This window comes from Mesoplodon densirostris, chromosome 13, assembly GCF_025265405.1.
Source record: "Mesoplodon densirostris isolate mMesDen1 chromosome 13, mMesDen1 primary haplotype, whole genome shotgun sequence".
NCBI classification, from domain to species: Eukaryota; Metazoa; Chordata; class Mammalia; order Artiodactyla; family Ziphiidae; genus Mesoplodon; species Mesoplodon densirostris.
Genome location: NC_082673.1, coordinates 60983925 through 60998194, shown reverse-complemented (window position 1 = coordinate 60998194; position 14270 = coordinate 60983925). Strand labels below are relative to the sequence as shown.

The 14270-nt window shown below is 38.5% G+C and overlaps 1 protein-coding gene across 8 annotated transcripts in view; it reads right to left on the bottom strand.

Moving 5' to 3' along the window:
- Positions 1-14270, bottom strand: part of RIMS2 (regulating synaptic membrane exocytosis 2) — a 590231-nt gene that overhangs the window by 562887 nt on the left and 13074 nt on the right. The window contains exon 1 of one of the 8 annotated variants that reach the window (XM_060115824.1): positions 6374-6386. The exons of the other annotated variants lie outside the window; for them this stretch is intronic. The gene's annotated coding sequence lies outside the window, so the exon portion shown is untranslated. Of the gene's footprint in view, positions 1-6373; positions 6387-14270 lie in introns of those variants that run through there. 8 annotated transcript variants of the gene reach the window in all.

Sequence of the window (14270 nt, the reverse complement as noted above, 5' to 3'; positions counted from 1 at the left end):
TGGAAGTGGATTTCTTGATTTCTAAATACATGCAAATTTTCTAATTATCAATTTTTTATTGATTTCCAGCACTGTGGTCAGAGAACATACTCTGTATATTTCAATTGTCTGATTTTTGTTGGGAATTGCTTTGTGATCCAGGATATAGTCAATTTTGGTATTCCATGTGCATTTGAAAAGAGTATGTATTCTGCAGTTGTTGGGTGCAGTGCTCCAATATGTCATAAGGTACAGCACATTAATCATTTTGTTCACATATTCTATGTTACTATTAATTTTTTGTCTGCTTGATCTATTGAGTATCTGAGAACTCCATTATTTGAATCCCTTGTGAGCCCGTTGCTATGGTCTTTGTTTCTCTTAGTTGCAGTCATATGATCTTGTCTCCTGCTGACTGGTTATTTTTGGTGTGCATGCAAAACACTTTATGTAAAAACTATAGAAATTATCTGAGGTCTAGGATGATGTTATCTTCCTCCAGAGAGGATTTATATTTGTTTTAACAATTGGTTAGAGTCACTTATAATCCTGGAAAATCATTAATCTAATCAATGATATGGATGATTCTAAACTGGGTTTTATTTTATAAGGAGATCATTCTACTTCTAATTCAACTTTACTCCTAAGGCATCCAGAAAAGCAGATAGAATCAAAGTCAATTATATCTTTTTTTTTTTTTTTTTGCGGTACGCGGGCTTCTCACTGTTGTGGCCTCTCCCGTTGCGGAGCACAGGCTCCAGACCCGCAGGCTCAGCGGCCATGGCGCACGGACCCAGCCGCTCCACGGCATGTGGGATCTTCCCAGACCGGAGAACGAACCCGTGTTCCCTGCATCGTCAGGCGGACTCTCAACCACTGCACCACCAGGGAAGCCCAAATCATATCTTTTTTAGGCAAATAATAGATGGCAAGTAAGTTGATGCTCAATCCAAAACTGAAGGTGGCAGTTTGGCAGGAAATGAAGGGGTACGGTGACAGGGAACTTTATAGTAGTATTAGAAATACTCTGTACAGTTTGGCAGGAAATCCATTAACACAGAATGGATACTGAAGATTCAAGACCTTCACACTTACTCCTCTATGGTGAAGAGTAAACCATTTCTCATGTGCTTCCCCCATATGTATTTATGTATGTGTGTATGTCTCTGCATCTGTCTCTCTCTCTCTCTCTCTCTCTCTCTCTCTCACACACACACACACACACACACACACACACACACACACACCCCACATCCTCATTAATGGCTATACCAAAATGATTAATTCAGGTTTACCTTCAGGGTCAGCTTTTAGAGTATTTCTAATGCTACTCTAAAGTTCCCTGTCACCATACCCCTTCATATCTTCTATCAGTACCTTGAAACTCTTTAAACAAGGTGTCTTTAGTTCCTTCATTAACTTATTACTGAACACCTACTATGTGTCAGGCATTATGCTAACTAACCTCGAAAAGGAATAGAGTGATACATCATACACAATTCTTGCCCTCTCTTCTCATACACATAACTTACTAATAACTGGCTGAACCTATAAATACATATCTGTTTAAGGTTATAACATTATTATTAGCCACTTGGAAATTTTACTTTTTTTTATTATTTTCCATTTGAGAAAATATATATGATTGATCACTCTTTTTCTAAGTGGTAGAGATTGAGAAGATTAAAGAATAGGATGGCAGTAAATGCCCAAAGAAGTCATTTCCAAATAGAGAAAAAGTATCAAATGGGAAAACTAGGAGGAATGCAAGATAGGTTCTGAGGCAGGAGATAGATGGGCCCCAGGCTGAGCATCTGGAGTTTGTCCCCTGTGGACAGATTCTCCAAAATAGCAGGAGCAAGAGACAAGCTGAGCCCTGCCCAGATAACAGACAGAGACCATATATTTCTCATTCTCGAGGTCAAGGAGCCCTTCCCGACTATACAAGCGCAGAGAGGCTCTTTGGAGGTCAAAAACGGAGTGATAACAACCTACCCAGAGGCCTCTTCGCTGGAATCCATCTTGGCTACGAGATGCGCACACACATGGGAGGACCCTGAGATAAACCAAATACAGACTCAGAACCAGGCAAAGCAAGATGATTGGCCAAAGGAAACCTGGAAGAAATGCCCCATATAAGTGATTCAAACTACCACAAGGGCACGGCTCTCTCTCTGAGCCCGCCCATGTGTGCCTATTCACACGTATTCTTTTTCCTCCTAATAAACACTTTACTTGTTTCACTGCTTTCCGTCTCTTTGTGGAAATTTATTTCTACAAAGCTGACAGGCCAGGGCCTTGTCACTGGCCACTGGTCCCTGGTGGTCTAATGGTAGGATTCAGTGCTCTCACTGCCTCAGCCTGACTTCAATCACTGGCCAGGAACCGAAATCCTGCTTCAAGCCGCTGCAGGCCGAGGCCACCCGAGATCAGGTTCCAACAAGTTCTCTACTGTACCGTGGCCCAGTCCTCTTTATCATCAAACTTGGGCAGATAAATAGAAACTGCACTGTCATTAGAAACATGGTCTTTGGGCCACAAGAATCACAACAATCCCGTTTCACAAAACTAATGATTTTTTTTCTATTTTACTAAGAGCTATGTCCTCAGAGGATTTATTAATCAAGGTTATCACTCTACTCCATATAAACCTAAGGAAAATATTGGTGAAATTTAATTATAATTCATCTAGTGTTCCTTAACCTTTCTCTTAAGTAGATGCTGTAAAACTCTTACCCACCTTTTAATATTATTCAGGTCCAAGTGAACATATAGTCTGAAGGAATCCCCTAAAAACCAACCAAGAGCGACTAAACGGCAATTTACAGAAAAATGTTTGCAACAGAATAGAGAGAAAATAGGAAAATATCTGGATATGCTACTTCACAGTGGAAGGGGAACTTCAAGGGAATAGACTGAAAGAAAAAAACAAAAACATAGCTAACCTGGGAATTCCCTGGCAGTCCAGTGGTTAAGACTCGGCGCTTTCACTGCCCAGGGCCCAGGTTAAATCCCTGGTGGGGAAATAAGATCCCACAAACGACGTGGCATGACCAAAAACAAAAACAAAAAAACATAGCTAACCTGATATATATATAAATTATCAGTAATAGAAATTGGAGAGTGGGGAGGAAGTGAGTGGGCAGGAAATGGAGGAGAAAAGAAAGGGAAAGCAAAAAGAAGGAAGGGCTAACAATATGCCATAAACTGGAACCCAAATAGGCAGAAAAAGGCTCAGAGACATTTTAAGAATGGGAGAGTCTAATTCAACTTTGAATTAGCCACTATGTGGAAACCGCATCATCATTATCCCTAAATCTCCAGAGAAATTCTATGAACACGGCTGTCTGATATGAGTAAAATTTTAAAATCCAGGAAATAAAGCTGTGTTCCACATTTGGCTTGACTCCAGGGCAGAGATAAAGGCAAAACATACAGCAAAAATGAATACTGGAATGCTGAACTTTTTTTGCTGTAATTGCAATTAAATGTTCTGCAGGTATTAAAAACAAGAATGGAGGAGAATCCATTCTCCCAAAGAGAATTAATATAAATTTAGAAGTACACTATCTGGTCAATTTGAAAAAGTTATGAACATCTTTGAAATACACACTTGTCAAACTACAGATTAAGTCCATAGCAGGGCTTACATTTGGATGAGCTATTTGCAGAATTTTAAAAAACAACTATTTTAATACTATTACTTTTTAATTAGTTATAAAAAGACTTTAGGGCCTCCCTGGTGGCGCAGTGGTTGAGAGTCCGCCTGCCGATGCAGGGGATACGGGTTCGTGCCCCGGTCTGGGAGGATCCCATATGCCGCGGAGCGGCTGGGCCCGTGAGCCATGGCCGCTGGGCCTGCGCGTCCGGAGCCTGTGCTCCGCAACGGGAGAGGCCGCAACAATGAGAGGCCCACATACCGCAAAAAGAAAAAAAAAAAAAAAAAGACTTTAAGATACAATTGTCAGGTTACTAATGACAAGAATAGAGCAAAGCTGAGATTCTGATTAACTATTTTCAGCATGTTGTTTATTTAAAAAAATTTTTTAAACCACCTTTTGGACTCAAGAGGGCCATTTGCTACACTCAATCTAAAGAATCTTTTAGTGAAGAAAATGTTCAAGGACAAATACCCTGATGAATTTCACTGATGTTCTTCTCACTTCCTGTAACTCTACTCTCATCTTTTAATCTCAAGATTGACCTTCATACAAACAAATGAATCTAACTTCATATAGGGATGGCAAGCACAAGACTGGTAGCAGAAAAAGTAACCTAAAATGCATAGTGCTTATCTTTTCCTATTACTGTTTATCATAAATCTTCTGTGTACCTGGTACATTATACTTGCATCTCACCACAACCCTATGAAACAGGTGTTATTGTCCTCAATTTATAGTTAAAGCAACAGAGAAACCAAGAGATTAAGTGACTTGCCCAAGGTCACACAACTAGGCAAACTAGGATATGACCCAGAGTTGACTAATGCCAAAGCCTTCCCCTTACGCTGCTTACACACTGCATTGCTTTAACTCCTTGAAACCAGCTAAGGAAACATAGAATAAGGAGGAAACTAAGAAGAAAAGTCAATATTTGCAATCATAAAAATCCGGCTACTTATATAAGCTATCTGAATTGACTTAGACTATATAAATGCCCCTAAATTCTAACCAGACAAAAACAGGATCCATAACAGGGAAATTTTTACTAGAACTCCGTCTTATATTGTTAAAGGAACCAGCCAGCTCTAAATCATAATGTTTCTGACTCTACTTTAAACAGAGGTAAAAGACAAGTAGCAAAGCCATAAAGGACTGAGATTAGACTGCTGAACCTAGAGCAGGAATCAAGAGTGCTAACTGAGGATAAAGCACTGCTTATGTTAATAGCCTAGAAAAGGGTCCAGGAAAAGAGAAACACTAGAGAACTGACTCTCAACGGGAAGGCTATAACAGAGATTACTCATGAATCACAGAAATGAATGAGAATTATAGGGTAAAAGCCGGGACAGAGCTGAGAAATGTGAACTGGAAAGGGTGGGAAAGAGGAGAGTGTTTGAAAACATTGGAAATATTGAAACATATGGTAAACTGTCTCACGACAGTTTGAGCTATGGCATGGTTATATAAATTCCTGCTGCAAAATCTGGTGGCAGATTGGAAGCATGTGTTCCAAAACAATTCCATAAGATTTCCTATTGAAGCTGAAGAAAATGAGTAATGAGAGTTTTATGTCCTTAGTGGTATGTGAGTCTCTTCAAAAGATGGTTTTAGGGACTTCCCTGGTGGTCCAGTGGCTAAGACTCTGCACTCCCACTGCAGGGGACCCAGGTTCAATCCCCGGTCAGGGAACTAGATCCCGCACGCTGCAACTAAAGATCACGCACGCTGCAACTAAACATCCCGCGTGCCGCAACTAAAGATCCCACATGCCTCAACTAAAAATCCCACACTCCGCAAGTGAAGATCCCGCACACAACAACAAAGATACCACATGCCTCAACTAAGGCCCAGCGTAGCCAAATAATTAATTAAAAAAAGAAAAAGATAGTTTTAGCATAACTTTTTAAATGAAAGCACCACTGATTTGTTCCCAATCTCAAATATTTAAGATACATAGTATATATGATATATTAATTCACTAAATCATATATTCCATATATGCTCCCCTTATAAGAGGGTCCCCCTTTCCCTACTTCAGTGCTCCAGGAACAGTGAAAATCTTATGGCTAAAAGAAAAGATCTATAAAAGGGGAAGGTGGATGATGAGCTGGAAAGATAGTTTGGGGAGAGACTGTAAAGGAACTTGTGTACAAAAGTAAGGAGTCTGAATTTTATCCAAAGCAAGAGGAAGGCTAAAGAGGTCTTTAAACTAGGGAGTGAATGATTTAAATTTGATTTTTAAGACGGTACTCTGAAACTATACAGAGGACAAATCTAGGATAGAAACACAAGATCTCAGAATACGAGACAGTGGCGATACTGGTGGAAACACACTGTGAGAATTCTCACACTAGCTAGATTTTCTGACACTAAATCAATGGAATTTATGAATATACAGGCCCTAACACGCTCTTACTTCAAAATCTTTCACGGCAATCAAACATGCCAGTGATATAAACTCAAATTTCTTAACATGGCATACAAGCATTAACAACTGATACAACCATATAAAATTAATATACAAATAAATATATAAATTAACATTAAGAGTAAATTTCTATTGGGTGTAAGATAGGATCAAGGATGTGTTGTACACATGGGGAATATAGTCAATATTTTGAAATGACTATAAATGGAAAGTAACTTTTAAAAATTGTATAAAGTTTTTTAAAGATTATAAATAAATTTTTTAAAAAAATAAATTTTTTTCCAAATAAGCTATAGATGCTTACTGTGTACAGTAGTCCCTCCTTATCTGCGGTTTTGCTTACTGCAGCTTCAGTGATCCGCAGTCAACAGCAGTCAAAAAATATTAAATGGAAAATGTTTATTTCAGAAATAAACAATTCATAAGTTTTAAATTGCACGTCATTCTGAACTGCGTGATGAAATCTTAAGCTGTCCTGCTCTGTCCCACCCAGGATGTGAATCATCCCTTTGTCCAGCTCATCCTGCCTCTTTGTCACCTAGTAGCCTTCTTGGTTATCAGATCAACTCTCACAGTATCACAGTGCTTCTGTTCAAATAACCCATATTTTACTTAATAATGGTCCCAGAGCACAAGACTAGCGATGCTGGCAATTTGTAAATGCCAAAGAGAAGCCATAATATGTTTCCTTTAAGTGAAAAGGTGAAAGTTCTCAACTTAATAATGAAAGAAAAAAATTGTATGCTGAGGTTGCTAAGATTTACTGTAAGATCAAATTCTCTGTGAAATTGTGAAGAAGGAAAAAGAAATTTGCACTCGTTTTGCTGTCGCAACTCAAACTTCAAAAGTTATGGCCTTAACTTGAATGATAAGTTAAGATGGAAAAAGCATTAAATTTGTACAATATTTTGAGAGAGCACATTCACATAACCTTTATTATAGTATATTGTTATAATTGTTCTATGTTATTTTTAGTTATTGTTGTTAAGCTCTTACTGTGCCTAATTTATAAATTAAACTTTATCATAGGTACTTACATACAGGAAAAAACAGCACATATGGGGTTCAGTACTATCCGCAGTTTCAAGCACACCCTGGGGGCTGTGGAACATATCCCCAGCTGATTAAGGGGCACTACTGTAATAAGAGTTGTACCATAAATTATACACATAGTCATTTTAACAATTTCCAAATCAATTGTTAAGTTTTAGAAGTGTTGATTTAATCTCTTTAAAGGGGCCATGATTTGATATTTAGAACCACACCAAGCTTTTCCCAACATCTTTCTCATTAAAATGACAGTCATTAGTCCCTGGTACCCAGCAGCACTTTGCTGCAGCTGTAAGGCAACTGGGCATGCTGCCTGCATGTCACTGTCACATACAATATGGATGCTAGTGTTTCCCATGAAACCCCTGTGCCTCAGGACATTCCCCCAAAAAATGGTGCCACAGAAACTACGTGCACTGCAGCCTGTTCCATTACCTCCAACAACAGGAAATGCTGAAGTATTAGGCAGGCACTAAAGCTCCAGCTCCAGTCACTATGTGCCTTCCAAGGACCACATTAATCCACACCAGCAACGTTACTAGGACATGTCATTCACCCCTACAGATTGCACTGGACAACATCATTAGGTAACATTCTCCAATAAAAGTTACCAATCTGCGTGTAAGTGATTCAGTATCTTAATAACTAGTATCTCTGTACTGGTACACATCAGTTGAATACCAGTCCTTCATACAAGGCCCTGTACAACTGACCCCTGCCAACTAGCTTCTCCCACTCCATCCCTTCCTCCCATCTTTCAGGCACCTAGCAATATAGGAATATTTTAAATGGCTGGTGACAGTTATAACATCAATGGCCACTGTGATTATGATAATTAACATGTTATAGCAATTTATAGCTCACAGGCACTTTCATTTACAGTGTCACCTTAACCCTATGAGAAAGATACTACAGACTCTAATTCCTTACCCATGATTCCAAAATCCAAAAGCTCTGAAAACAGAACTTTTTTGTGAGTCTGTGCCAAAATTCGTGATCTGAATGAATTAGCATGAGGCTTTATATAGTCTTTATTTAACCTACTTGTAAATATTCATGTTTCACTAGAGAAATATAAATGTGTTCGCTTAGGGGCTGCTGTCCTGACCCGCTGAGAGTTACACATTTCCATGGTATATGCACTTTACATTTCTAAAATCCAAAATAGCTGCATTATAAAATACAGCTGGCAAAACAAGTTTCAGTTAAGGAATTTTGGACCTGTGTTTTCTATCTCCATTTACAGAGTTTAGGGAGTTGAAGTGACTTCTTCAAGGTAACATAGCTTGTAAATGATGGTGCCAGGACTCTAATCCAGATACCCAAATCTTGTTTTTTATTCCTTATCCAAGACTGACCATAAATGAAAAATCTTTTTCTGCATAAAGACATTTCATATTTCATGTAATATCATGTAAGCATAAGCTAATATAAAAATTTTAAATGCAAAATTTTAAAGTAAAGTCTGTATCTAACCTTCAAAAAATATATTTCCTGCTGCTTAAATATGTTTCACCCTCACTATTTTACACAAATGAGTAAGGTCACTGTCAGATTTGAGGTCACTGAAGTTAAGAGCACCATCAATTTTTATGTTGATCCTATTTTTTTTTTTTTTTTTTTTTTTTTTTTTGCAGTATGCGGGCCTCTCACTGTTGTGGCCTCCCCCGTTGCGGAGCACAGGCTCCGGACGCGCAGGCTCCGGACGCGCAGGCTCAGCGGCCATGGCTCACGGGCCCAGCCGCTCCGCGGCATATGGGATCCTCCCAGACCGGGGCACGAACCCGTATCCCCTGCATCGGCAGGCGGACTCTCAACCACTTGCGCCACCAGGGAGGCCCGATGTTGATCCTATTTTTCACTAAAATTCCTAAAAACTACAAAGCAAATTAAACAATTTTTAAGGCAGAATTATAAATAATTATCCTAGGGATTGACAAACTTTCTAATACCAATCCTGTCAATCCTGTGGTAGTTATATTTTTCAACAAATATTTCCGATTCTGCTTCTATCCATGGTAGGATTACACTTTTCTACCCTGAGTTAGGCATGATCACGTAACTTGCTATGTATGGCCAATGAAATGTGAGCAGAAGTTATATACATATTTCTGATAGGAAACTTTAAGAGACAACTTGCAATTCACCAGTCTCTCTCTTCATCTGCTCTCTGAGTTGACAATGGAGTGAAGACCCCAACTGAGCCAGAAAAAACATATAGCATGAAAAAGAAATAAACCTATATTGTTTTAAGCTACTGATATTTGAGGACAGCATAGCCTACCGTAAATTTATACATGTATTGCCTCTCAGCTCCTAATCCATCCTTCTTTGTCCTACTTGGTGATACTGGATCTGGACTCCATGACCATTTCTCCTTTACCAGTCGGCACAATGTTAAGTTTTGTCAGTAGAGGGAGCCAGAGCAAAAGGAAGAAGGGGCTTTTCTCTTTGGTTCTGGGAGTTCTGTAGTGTTTCCTTCGATGCTTGGCTGCCAGGAGCTTACAGGATACCCAGTGGCACTCACTCTCCTAGCACTTTTCAACAGCACCCCAACAGGCATCGTTCCAGAAATTTCAGCAACATCCCAGCAGGCAGTATCCCAACAAGTTTCATGGACACCCATGGGTGGCTCCCCAGTGAGGGACTTTCCTGAGCACTCCAGCCATCTTCTCAGCAGCCAACATCCCCACAGATGATTTCCTGCCTGCTTGCCTCAGCTGGTGGCAGCTCAATGGGACACTGCCACGACCTCCAAAAAGGGCTGAATTTCAGCCTTAGTCATGGGGGAAGGGACCTCTTCCAAGTTTGTTCCTTCCTTGAGTACTCAGCCTCAGCCCTAAAGGAGGTGGCTGCTCTCTGCTACAATAAACCTTTATATTAAAATTTCCCTGTTCAAATTACTACTGTAGTTTCTGTCTCCCGATTGGACTCTGTTATCTAGTCTACTCCAACATATAAAACTATATGTTGGACTTCCCTGGTGGCGCAGTGGTTAAGAATCTGCCTGCCAATGCAGGGGACACGGGTTCAATCCCTGGTCCAGGAAGATCCTACATGCTGTGGAGCAACTAAGCCCATGCACCACAACTACTGAGCCTGCACTCTACAGCCCATGAGCCGCAACCACAGAGCCCACGCACCACAACTACTGAAGCCCATGCACTCTAGGGCCCACATGCCGCAACCTCTGAGCATGTGTGCTGCAACTACTGAAGCCCACGTGCCCAGAGCCCGTGCTCTGCAACAAGAGAAGCCACCACAATGAGAAGCCCGTGCACCGCAACAAAGAGTAGCCCCTGCTCCCCGCAACTAGAGAAAGCCCGCACGCAGCAATGAACACCAAACGCAGCCAAAAAAAAAAAGAATGGCAATTACTAACATATATATAGAAAAAAAAAAATGCTGAAACATGAATTTGTGTTAGTAGTTTTGAAGGACAGCCTTGGTTATTTTCTTTTTCTAGCTATATCATAGCTACTTTTAATCTTTTATGTACTAAAATGAAAACAATAGATTATATTTTAACCAGACATAAAATTTAAGTCATACTACATACTATATCTTTTCATTAAATCAGACTTCTTGGCTAAAAATTATAAGAAAGAAAAATAATATATGAAAGCACATTTATTGTGTGGTAAGAAATGGCTCTTCAACCAAACATGCCAAGAGAAACTACATTCTCGTCAAAAGATTAAATCCCAATCTTTATTTACTCTTATATAATATAAAGTTTATACTGAGTCTTTTAAAATGGCCATCAGATAATGAAAATGCTGCATTTGGAAAGGTTTCAATAACTCTTCACTATGTTAGTCATATGGCAAATTTATTTATTCCTCAATCTATAAAAATAAATCCAATTATTAACGGAAAAGACTACTCAGGAAGAGTACTTAAGTGTTCTTTATGTGCAGAGCTAAGAACAATTCTCACTGCTTGCCCCCAACCCCCCAACCCCACTTCCCATTTGACCAGTATTTTAATTCAAGAGGAAACAAATAAATGAAAAGTGAAGAGCAGATTGGCAGTAATTTGAGGGCAATAAAGTATAATAAACCTATGGAAAAGTACCTATTGTAAAATAGGTAAAAAAATAGGTTAAAAAACCTATTGTAAAATATTATTTCAGAGATACCATTCTAGGATTTGTGTCTCTGAATACAAAGTACATTTTTAAAAATAAGAGTAGTTCAATGTCTCCTTTATAAAAACATATATCCAAACTTATATCTAGTGGCACTTACTATAGAAATGTAAGGAGAATAATGGTTGCCCAAATGTTCACGTTCTAATCCCAGGAACGTGAATATGTGTATCCTTACATGGTAAAAGAGATTTTAGAGATGTGATTAAGATGGGAAGATTATTCTGTAATATCTGGGTGTGCCCAATCTAATCATATGAATCCTTAAAAGAGAAAAATCTTTCGCAGCTGTGGACAGAGAGAGAGGCAGTGACAGAAGAACGGTCAAGGAGACGGCATCTTGAGAAGAACTGAATGCCCCATTGATGGTTCTGAGATGTAGGAGGCTATGTGCAAGACTGGAGAGAGGTCTCTAGGAGGTCAAAACAGCATTCAGCTGATAGCCAAGAAGGAAATGGGGATCTCAGTCTTATAACATCAAGGAACTGAATTCTTTCAACAACCCAGATGAGCAAGGAAACACCCCCTGCTAGCTTCCAGAAAGAAACACAGCCAGTTCTTTTGATTTTGTCCAGTAAGACCCATGTCAGACTTCTGACTTAACAGAACTGTATAATACATTTTTATTGTTTTAAGCCACTAAGTTTGTTAGTAGTAGAAAACTAATTAATACAAGGGATACTACTTATAACCTTGGAAGATCTAGGTCATACTTTATTAAAGGAAGTAGCAATGTCTTTTCAACAGGTATTAAAATATTGGGGATTCGTAAAAGTATATATTGAAGATAAACTGGATTGATATTCTCCTCTTTCAGCTAATTTATTTATTTAACAAACACATGATGTTTATCATGTGCTAGGAACTCTTCTAAGAGCTTTATAAATGTAAACTCAATCCTCATAACAGCTTATGAAGTAGGTATTATTATCCCCGTTTTACAGATAAAGACACTGAGGTGCACAACTACCAAGTAACAGAGCTGGGATTCAAACCCAAGCTTGTCTGACTCCAGAGTCCAAGTGCTTCAGCACCAGGCTCTTAACTATTTTCCATAAGACTAAACAGCAATGTGATGGAAAGAGACTGGGTTGTGGAGTTAGAAAGATCTAGGTACAGATCTGTGTTCTGTTACTCATAAGCTTTGTAACCTGGATCCTAGTACATAGTAGACACTGAAGAAATATTAATTCCCTCCTTCAATTCCTGCTACAAGTCTAGAGATATATTCAAATTCAAAGAAAACCCTATATGGAAGAGGCTTAAGATAAAAAGTGAACACTAGTCTCATACTCTTGGATTTCCACTTCTCTTTCCTCAATTTTACACATTCCTCCTCAGATCTCAGCTAAGACGACCAATGGTACCACAACAACACATCTCTAGGAGTACTCTATGCTCTATCATATCAACAAAAAATATACTGGAATTTTACCATTAAGAACATAATTACAAAGTAAGGGGGAAATTTTTTAAGAAATTAAACATGAGGTATAGGTAGGGTAAAGCCTCTTTAAGGAAATCTTAGCCATAGATTACCTCAAATGAAGCAGCTCTTACACACACCTTCTGGTTCATTTCTTTGGCTCAAGTTTGTTACCACGTTACCTTATTCTTGTTAACATATTTGAAGAGTGACCATATGCTAATATTCTTTATATTCTTTATCATCTAGAAATCAACTTCATCACCTCATATTCTAGACATTGAACCTGGTCTTAACAAAGATGTTTTGTCCTCAAAGCTTCCTACCCCTGTAATACCACCATTATTATTGTCCAGAGAATTTTTTTTGTTGGTGGAATTCTCTAAAATGCTAACTACTATTTCAAATAGAAAAATACTCAACACTATAGCAAAAAAACAGTGTCTACTGGTGCACCAGCAAAAGGTGGCTTAATCTCTCACATCCTTGAATAAATGTTTATTAAATGAAAAGTTTTTTAAATGTAAAAAAAAATACTTATTAAATGTATTTTGTTCTCAACTGTTTTCATCTGCTGCCCACTACCTGATTGTTAGTTTAATACCATGCACCATAACCAATAGCTCTCATGTCCAAGAGAAGTAACAATAAACTTCTTACAAATGCGACCACTAAATCCTAAAGATAATCATTTCTTGAGGTATTAGCAGCTATCCACTCTGTCAGTTAGGTAGTGCCAGATTTAATCATTCATTCAAAAACAAATTATATCCACTTACAATGGACTACCCACTGGGAACACTGTCCTTTTTCTACAATCTATCAGAAAAGAGGAAGAAGTCAACAACTATAACATAATAAGGTGTGGTTATTAAGAGTATAAATTCTGGAATATGACTGCTTGGGCTTAAATCCGCGCTCCCTACTGAAAACTCTGAGCATATAACTGAAGTCTTCATTTTTTTTAATCTGTAAAACTGGGGAAAATAATAACTATCTCATAAGATTGTTGTAGCGGCTGAATCAGATAATGCATATATAATAGAGCATAGCAACAGCACAGTAAGCATTCAATAAATGTTGGCTCGAGCATTAATGTAGTATTAATGTATATAATAGAAGTATATAACAAGAGTTTGTAAGAGCACAAACGAGAGTCATCTAACCCAGTTTCCAAAAGGTTGGAAACCTGAGATTAATCTCAGTTAAGACCTAGGAGGACTTAGTCAGAGAAAAGTGGCTAGGGCTTTCTAGTCATAGAGAACAGTATATGCTAAACTACAACAGAAGATGGAAAAAAAAAAATAGGGAACTCACTTCAAATATTTTGATACAGTCAAAACAGGCAGTGCTCATGAAAGACTGCCAGGATATAAAGGTTGATAAAACATCACAAAGGGACTTCTATGATATACCTAGAAGTTTGGACTATATCATAAATGCAATGGGGAGGTACTGAAGAATATTAACAACATTAAATTTGTATGTTAGAGTGCTGTACTATTACAGAGGTTGGATTACAGGAAGTGAGCCTGAAGAAAAGATCCATGTTTAGAAATGAATAATTAAGGAAAA